The sequence below is a fragment of the Sinocyclocheilus anshuiensis genome, unplaced genomic scaffold (assembly GCF_001515605.1).
Source record: "Sinocyclocheilus anshuiensis isolate Anshui unplaced genomic scaffold, SAMN03320099.WGS_v1.1 scaffold31, whole genome shotgun sequence".
Classification (NCBI taxonomy): domain Eukaryota; kingdom Metazoa; phylum Chordata; class Actinopteri; order Cypriniformes; family Cyprinidae; genus Sinocyclocheilus; species Sinocyclocheilus anshuiensis.
The window spans coordinates 40,133-48,142 of record NW_015548186.1 but is presented as its reverse complement, the minus strand read 5'-3'; positions in this window follow the sequence as shown (position 1 = coordinate 48,142).

The following is an 8,010-nucleotide window of genomic DNA, read 5'->3' as shown; positions in this document are numbered from 1 at the left end:
TAAGTGTTAATTAAACTTTTTCCCGGATATTTGAAAAAGAATACAGAGACCTGTTGTTCCCCAAACAATTTTCGAGAGAGAGACAAGGGGGAAGAAAGAAAAAAAAACAAAAAAAACACGAAACATGTATGAACACTTAAATTCCACTCTGCTCAGTTGTCGGCTTAGAACAACGCCGGCAAACAAGAAAACAAATTCTACGGAAAAACACGTTCGCTCCTTTACCATCCTGAACAATCAAAACCTGCTGCCGACCGAGCTCCTTAACTCTAACAACAACACTGGACTATAAGAGTTATTTTCATATAAAGTAATGTCGACACATTTCTCCATGTTCCTTCGGATTAACATAATATAAAATAAAGCAGAGGGCATATAGCCGCGTACCTCCCGTAGTATAAATTCTGTTCTTTCAGGATGGAATTACAGCAGTCCTTAGGAACACAACAGTCCAAAAAAAAATTCAGAATAGTTAGTTCAGGTTTTATCCTGGTCTTCCAAATATTTAAATGCCTCGCCGGATGTCTCGAAGAACCGTGATTTCCCGTCCTCCGTTAGGATCTTAATGCGAGCGGGATGAACCAGGTAGCAAGAGACCTTCCGTTCCTTAAGTGCTTTCAGAGCTGGGATCATTTGTTTGCACCTCTTAGCTAGATCCGGGCTCATATCAGGAAAGATGCTAATTCTTCTCCCGTCCATGGTTATTTCTCCCTTCTGTTTGGCGAGTCGCAGGATTTTTTCCCGATCTTGGTAGCGAAGTAGTCGGACCAGAATGGGTCTCGGAGGTTTATCAGGATTCGGTACTGGGTTCAGAGTGCGATGGGCCTGCTCAATATCCAGTTGTTCAGAGGAATGTTGAGTGCCTAAAATTTTAGGCAGCCACTCGCTGAAGAATTTAACGGGGTCGCTTCCTTCGCTGCCTTCCTTCATACCCACTATACGTATGTTGTTGCGTCTGCTGTAGTTTTCAAGGTATTCCACTTTATCTTTTAAAGTCTCGTTCTCTTGCCTGGTCACTTTCATAAGACTGTCTATTCGACGTACTTCATCCTCGGTGTCACCGATGCGATGTTCTGCCTCCATTACTCTTCCAAGAAGGCCGCTCACTGTCGAGTGCATATTTTCTATAGACGTTTGCAAGTCCACTGTTTTAGAGTCTATCTTTTGCGAGAGAGTGTTATTGCCTTCCTGGATTTTTTTAAGAAAGACCGCAAGCATGTCACCTTCCCGATTCTTTTCAGTTTCGGTTTCGTTTAGATCGCTCGGTCGGACGCCATCTTTTGTTGTTTCGCCTCCGACAGGTTCGTGGGTTTTCTGAGGATCTTTCTTTGGCTTGGAACGGAGATCCATTGTAGAATTTGAAGATGACTTATATGTACTCGAAGTCGTCGAATATCAGCATATTCAGTGTTGTTTTAAGGTTAAACAGAGACTAGTTCTAGGAGCTCGGTCTTTCACGTCCACTCCTTAGCATCACGTGACCCCCTTGTTCTATTTTTGGAGAAGTGTGCGTGTGTTTTTTTTTTTTTTAAAAAGGCAAAGCAGCAGTGACTGTCAGCTCAGGCGGGCCTCCTTGGTTGGTGTTTCACTCTGCATTTGGTAAGTAGTGTGTTGTGATGGAGGGGGAGTTGCAAGAACTAAGGGAGTTAGTGGCACAGTTAAAAGCTGATAATGAGAAATTGCGCCAAGAACGTGCCTCCAATTTGTCTGTGCCAAATGATGCCTCTTTTGCAGAAGAGTGGTCGCCGAAGTTCCTGTTGCTGTGCCCCCACCCACCAGTGCTGGTGCCATCCCATCCGAAAGGTTTGTGTTTATACCTCGTGATCGCCGATGTCCAAAGTTTAGTGGCAGGACTGGCATCAGCATTGATGAATGGGTTGAGGAGGCACAGGCATGTATGCAAGCACGCCATCTTTCTATTGCTGATCAAGCATTTTTTCTATTTGACCATTTAGAGGGGGAGGCACGGGAGGAGATTCGTTATCGCCCTAGTACTGAAAGGGGGGACCCCACTAAAATTATCTTGGCGTTACGTGAGTTATATGGGTGCTCGCAGTCCTATGTGGCTCTGCAAGAGTCATTTTTTTCTCGTAAGCAGCGGGAAGGGGAGACTCTATTAGAGTTTTCCCTTGATTTGATGGGCTTGTGGGAGCGTGTTGAACAACGATTACCATATGATATGCCAAATTCGGAAGCCCTTGTGCGTGATCAGTTTGTCGAACATGTGGCTGATAGCTCTTTGCGTCGAGAGTTGAAACAATTAGTACGTCGCTTACCTTCTTCAAGTTTGTTGGAGGTTCGTAGTGAGGCCCTTCGATGGGAGCAGGAAGGGATGCCGGGGGGCGTTCGCCGTCGAAGTCAGTCTGTTCCTGTTATTCCTGCTTTGCAGTATGGACTACAAGGGGGGTCATCATCAGCTACTCATGGCGCAGCCACACTCGAATTAAGTGATCTAAGAGAATTGCTGAAATCACAGCAAGCTCAATTGGATCAGCTCTCTAAAAGTGTGGTCCGGCTACAAGCAGTCGCTGAGTGCAGTCAAGCCCCTCGGGCACGTAGCTATTCTCCACATCCGCAGAACCGATCTTCCCATGCTAATTTTGTAATTTGTCGAAGATGTCAGCAGCCGGGACATTTCGCTAGGGACTGTGATGGGGAACGTGTTCACCCTCCATCTTTTCGTACAGCCTTGTGGCTGGTTATGGGGGGTCTGGTGCACAGCGGTCGGAAAACTAGTACCCACCGGGTTGCAGAGCCACAGCTCGGTTGGGGTAGATGGCGGCTCAAGTATTTTTCAGGCTTCTACCTCGGTATCATCATTGATATCGTCGTGCCCCCATTTGGTGGTTTATATTGGTGGGATCCAGGTGCCCTGCCTTCTAGACACTGGTTCCATGGTGTCTACTATAACAGAGAGTTGTTTCTTGCAAGAGTTTGAACCATGGGGTCAGGATTGTCTTAGGTCATGTCAATGGTTGTAACTTCGTGCTGCTAATGGGTTGGACATCCCCTACATTGGATATATGGAATTGGATGTCGAACTCTGTGGCAGATTAGTGCCGAAATGCGGGGTGCTGGTTGTTCGAGGTCCTCCTGGTAGTTTGTGTTTCAAGGTGCCGGGAGTTTTGGGAATGAATGTTCTCAGCCGATGCTACCAGGAGCTCTTCGGGCAGCATGGACCTGCTCTTTTTGAATCCCCTTCGTTATCTCAGGTGCCAAGTATTGTAACACAGGCTTTTCAATATTGTGTGAGTGAGTGAGTGACGTGACATGTGGGCAACTATGGTTACCCATACTAGGAATTAGTGCTCTGCATTTAACCCATCCTTAGTGCACACACACAGCAGTGAACACACACACACCGTGAACACACACCCACACACACACATTTATGCTGCGGCGCCCGGGGAGCAGTTCGGGGTTCGGTGCCTTGCTCAAGGGCACCTCAGTCGTGGTATTGAAGGTGGGAGAGAGCGCTGTACATTCACTCCCCCCATCTACAACCCCTGCCGTTACGAGACTCGAACCCGCAACCTTTGGGTTACGAGTCCAACTCTCTAACCATTAGGCCATGACTTCCCATGAGGTATGTTGTCATGAGGTATGTTCCCATCCTCGTTCGACCCATGTGGGTTCAGTTAAAGTACGCGGTCGTAAGGTATGGCGCATCCCAGGTAGCACTTTACAGTTGGTTATGGCAACTTGTTCCGAGCAGTTTTTGCATGACACTGTGCTTTTTGAGCCTCCTGAATTTGGCCTGCCAGCTGGTTTATTGGCTTCGCCCTCATTGGTGCGGGTAAATCGAGGTACTGTTTCTGTGCCAGTGGTCAATGTGGGTACTACTGACATTCTATTGTATCCACGTACTCATTTAGGCACCATAACTAGTGTCTATGTAGTTAGTTTACCATCAGGGGTTACTGAGGTTAAAACGGTTGCAGCTACTGTTAATGCCCAGGTGTTTCAGGAAGGACCTACAGTTGAGGAACAGCTGAAATCTACAGATTTGTCTATGCTGTTACCTGAGGATCAAGAGCAGGCCAGAGCTTTGTTTTGTCGATATCAATCTGTGTTCTCAGCGCATGAAGGAGATTTGGGTTATACCAATTTGTTGTCTCATGACATCCCATTGCTGGATGATGTCCCTGTTCGGCAGCGTTACCGTCATATACCTCCGTCAGAATACGAGCTCGTGAAGGCCCATATCAATACCTTGCTAGAGGCTAAGGTTATGCGTGAGAGTTGTAGCCCTTATGCGTCACCTATAGTCCTCGTTAAGAAAAAGGATGGTAGTTTATGCATGTGCGTAGACTACCGTCAACTGAATGCAAAGACTCGGAAGGATGCGTTTCCCCTCCCCCGTATAGAGGAGTCTTTGGATTCACTGACAGGTGCCCTCTATTTCTCTACGTTAGATCTAGCTAGCGGGTACAATCAGGTTCCTGTCAGTGAACAAGATAGATCTAAGACTGCTTTCTGTATGCCATTTGGTTTATTAGAATGGAATCGCATGCCGTTTGGCCTCTGTAATGCGCCTGGCACATTCCAGCGCCTAATGCAGCGGTTATTTGGCGACCAGCAGGGCCAGTCACTATTGCTGTACCTTGATGATATAGTAATTTTTTCATCTTCCGTTGCACAACATTGGAGCGTCTGGAACTGGTTTTGAGCAAGTTACAGCGTGAAGGCCTTAAGGCTAAGTTAAGTAAGTGCAATTTCTTTCGTTCAGAGGTGGCTTATTTGGGGCATGTAATTTCGGCTGAGGGTGTTTCCACAGACCCGAAGAAAATCGAGGCAGTCGCCCAGTGGCCCCAGTCTTACAGTGTGTCAGAGCTGCGCTCTGTCCTGGGCTTTGCAAGTTATTACCGCCGTTTTGTGGAGGGGTTAGCTAAGTTTGCAGCCCCTCTGCATCAGCTGGTTGCGGAATTTGGAAACATAAAATCCCGGAAGCGAGCAGAGAGGGATTTTGCTAGCGGTTGGACTGCTCAGTCTCAGACAAGCTTTGAAGACCTGAAAGGTAAGCTTACCACGTCTCCGGTGCTTGCTTATGCTGATTTTACCCTCCCTTTTATTCTTGAGGTGGACGCTAGCCTGAGTGGTTTGGGAGTGGTCCTATCACAGAATCAGGGGGGTAAGGTAAGACCCATCGCATTTGCAAGCCGTGGCTTGAGGCCCGCAGAACGCAATATGGCGAATTATAGTTCCATGAAATTGGAATTTTTGGCATTGAAGTGGGCAATGGCCGAGAAATTTAGGGAATATCTGCTCGGTCAAAAGTGCGTGGTATTCACTGACAATAATCCCCTTAGCCATCTTACCTCGGCTAAATTGGGGGCCACTGAGCAACACTGGGCTGCACAGTTGGCTTGCTTCGATTTTGAAATTAAATATCGGCCAGGGAGATGCAATAAAAACGCTGATGCCTTGTCTCGGCAGAATGTATCCATGCCGAGGGTGGGGAATAGCCTGTTTTCAGGTACAGCAGTTCCTGCTGCAGTACAACAGGCTGGGGAAGTTGCATCTGCTCCTTTGGCTATTCAAATGAAATCCTGGCTATCGACTTCACGTTGTTAGAGCCTTCTCGGTCAGGGTTAGAGAATGTTCTTGTGATGACTGATGTCTTCACTAAATTTACTTTGGCTGTCCCTACTCGGGACCAAAGGGCAGACCGTAGCAGTTTTGGTGACAGAATGGTTCTATAAGTTTGGGGTCCCGGTGAGAATTCATTCGGACCAGGGCCGCAATTTTGAGTCCTCGCTGATCCAGCAACTTTGTTTATTGTACAGGGTTGAGAAGTCTCGCACGACACCATACCACCCAGCTGGTAATGGCCAGTGCGAGCGCTTCAATAGGACCGTGGTATTCACTGACAATAATCCCCTTAGCCATCTTACCTCGGCTAAATTGGGGGCCACTGAGCAACACTGGGCTGCACAGTTGGCTTGCTTCGATTTTGAAATTAAATATCGGCCAGGGAGATGCAATAAAAACGCTGATGCCTTGTCTCGGCAGAATGTATCCATGCCGAGGGTGGGGAATAGCCTGTTTTCAGGTACAGCAGTTCCTGCTGCAGTACAACAGGCTGGGGAAGTTGCATCTGCTCCTTTGGCTATTCAAGCAGTGATGACTGCACTGCCTGGCCATTCAGTTGCTGATCTGGTGCGCCTTCAAGAAGCCGACCCGGTGATCAGTGAGATCTTGGGGTTTTGGAGGAAGTGAAAGCTCCCGGGTCCTGATGAGCGGCAGCAGCTTTCTAAGGCAGCATTGACTCTTCTTCGGCAGTGGGATCACTTAGTGGAGAGGCAGGGAGTAATTTATCGTCACATTTTGCGCCCGGATGGGGGCGATGAGATTTGCAAGTGGTCCTGCCTTCTGTTTTGCGGTGTGATGTTTTGAAGGGGTTGCACCAAGATCATGGGCATCAGGGCATCGAACGCACCACCGAGTTGGTGCGTCAGCGATGTTATTGACCGGGTATGACGGGGGAGGTGGCTCGATGGTGCCATGAGTGCGAACGGTGCCAAAGAGTGAAGATGGGACATGTTTCTAAAACAGTGACAGTGTGTTTTATTTTTACTGTTGAACATGTATTTACGTATTCAGCCTTAACATCACTTTGTAACGCAAAAGGATCTTTGGCTACAATTTCCTAAAATGGCCCTCTCTACTGCTGCCTTTAAAGTGTATACTAAAGAATACTTAGTATACTTTATTTAAAATAAAAATAAGATTTCTTTGATCTTCTGAGACAAGGCATCTGTTTCCACACCTCACTGAGAGAATATGCGGGAAAATGTCTTTCTCACCTATGTGTAGCAGGGTGGTATAACCCTTATTGCTATTGGCTGGGGTTATGCTGAAACTTTAAACCTATTAGAGCTCGTTGTGGGGACTATAAAAACGGGAGTGTTTTGTGGCTTGGGATGCGCCATTAGTGGTACCGCCCTTTTTTGTGGGCCCTTCCATTGTGAATTGACGGATCGTTGTTTCTGGTTTTCCGGCTGCTGTGCGTTGGACGCTCACGATGGTTTACAGTTGTCGTCACACAAATAGCCTGCGTTTCCTATGACTGGTAACGATGTGTAGTATGCTGCCATAACGCTCCCGCGGTAACTGCACGTGCAAGGGTTTCTTTGATTTTTGTTAGTTTGGGGCAGAATACATCCACTGCTGTAACGGCGCTGCTGTTTTGCCTGGGTCTCATCTTGATTAATTTGGTTACGTGTGTAATCTGGTTTGTTTTGTTTTCTGTGTTTTGTGATTTTTGTCATTTCTTTTGTATTGTATTTTTCAGTTCATTTGTATAGTAGGAGAGCCCAGCTGTGGTTGTAATGTATTGGTGTGTACACCGAGTGTCGTGATTTTCATACGTTTGCTGTTCATTCACAAGTGTGTTTTTTTTATTTTCGAGTTGGGTGGAAGGCTGAGGACTCCTGCTGGCCACCTCCTTTACTTTTTATTATTATTTTTTGTGTATTTGTATGTATAATTTGGAATTGTGTTTTGGTGATCGAGACCTTGTGTAGAATTATTGTATGGTGTAGTTTTAACTTTAGTATTTCAATAAAGTGATTGTCTTTATATGTCCAGTCCACGTCTCCATGCGCACTGTCAGTACCGGTACCTTCTCCGACTCCTTTTTGCCTCTCACCTTTGCGCTGTCGTTGTCATTTGCACGTGGTGGTTGTTTTGGTCCTGTCAGTTTCAGACACACATGGTGGAGCAATCAGCGCTCACTCGCGGGGCGGCGCGCTCTATTAGCCCGCACCTGGTACTCATTCCCACTTCCTATATATTCCTGTCTTTGTCTTTTTTTCGGCGTGGGTATGTCTTATGTCCTTATGTGCCGTATGGGCGCGCTTTTGAGTTTTCACTCTCCTCTACACTCTCTGCACTGTTTCCAGGATCCTCAGGCGAGGAATTAGTATCGCGGCTGTGGACAGTGAGGCCGGATTGGGAGTACGATTCTGGACGTTTTCCGGTATTCCTCTCAGCCCCCCTGTCTTGGTG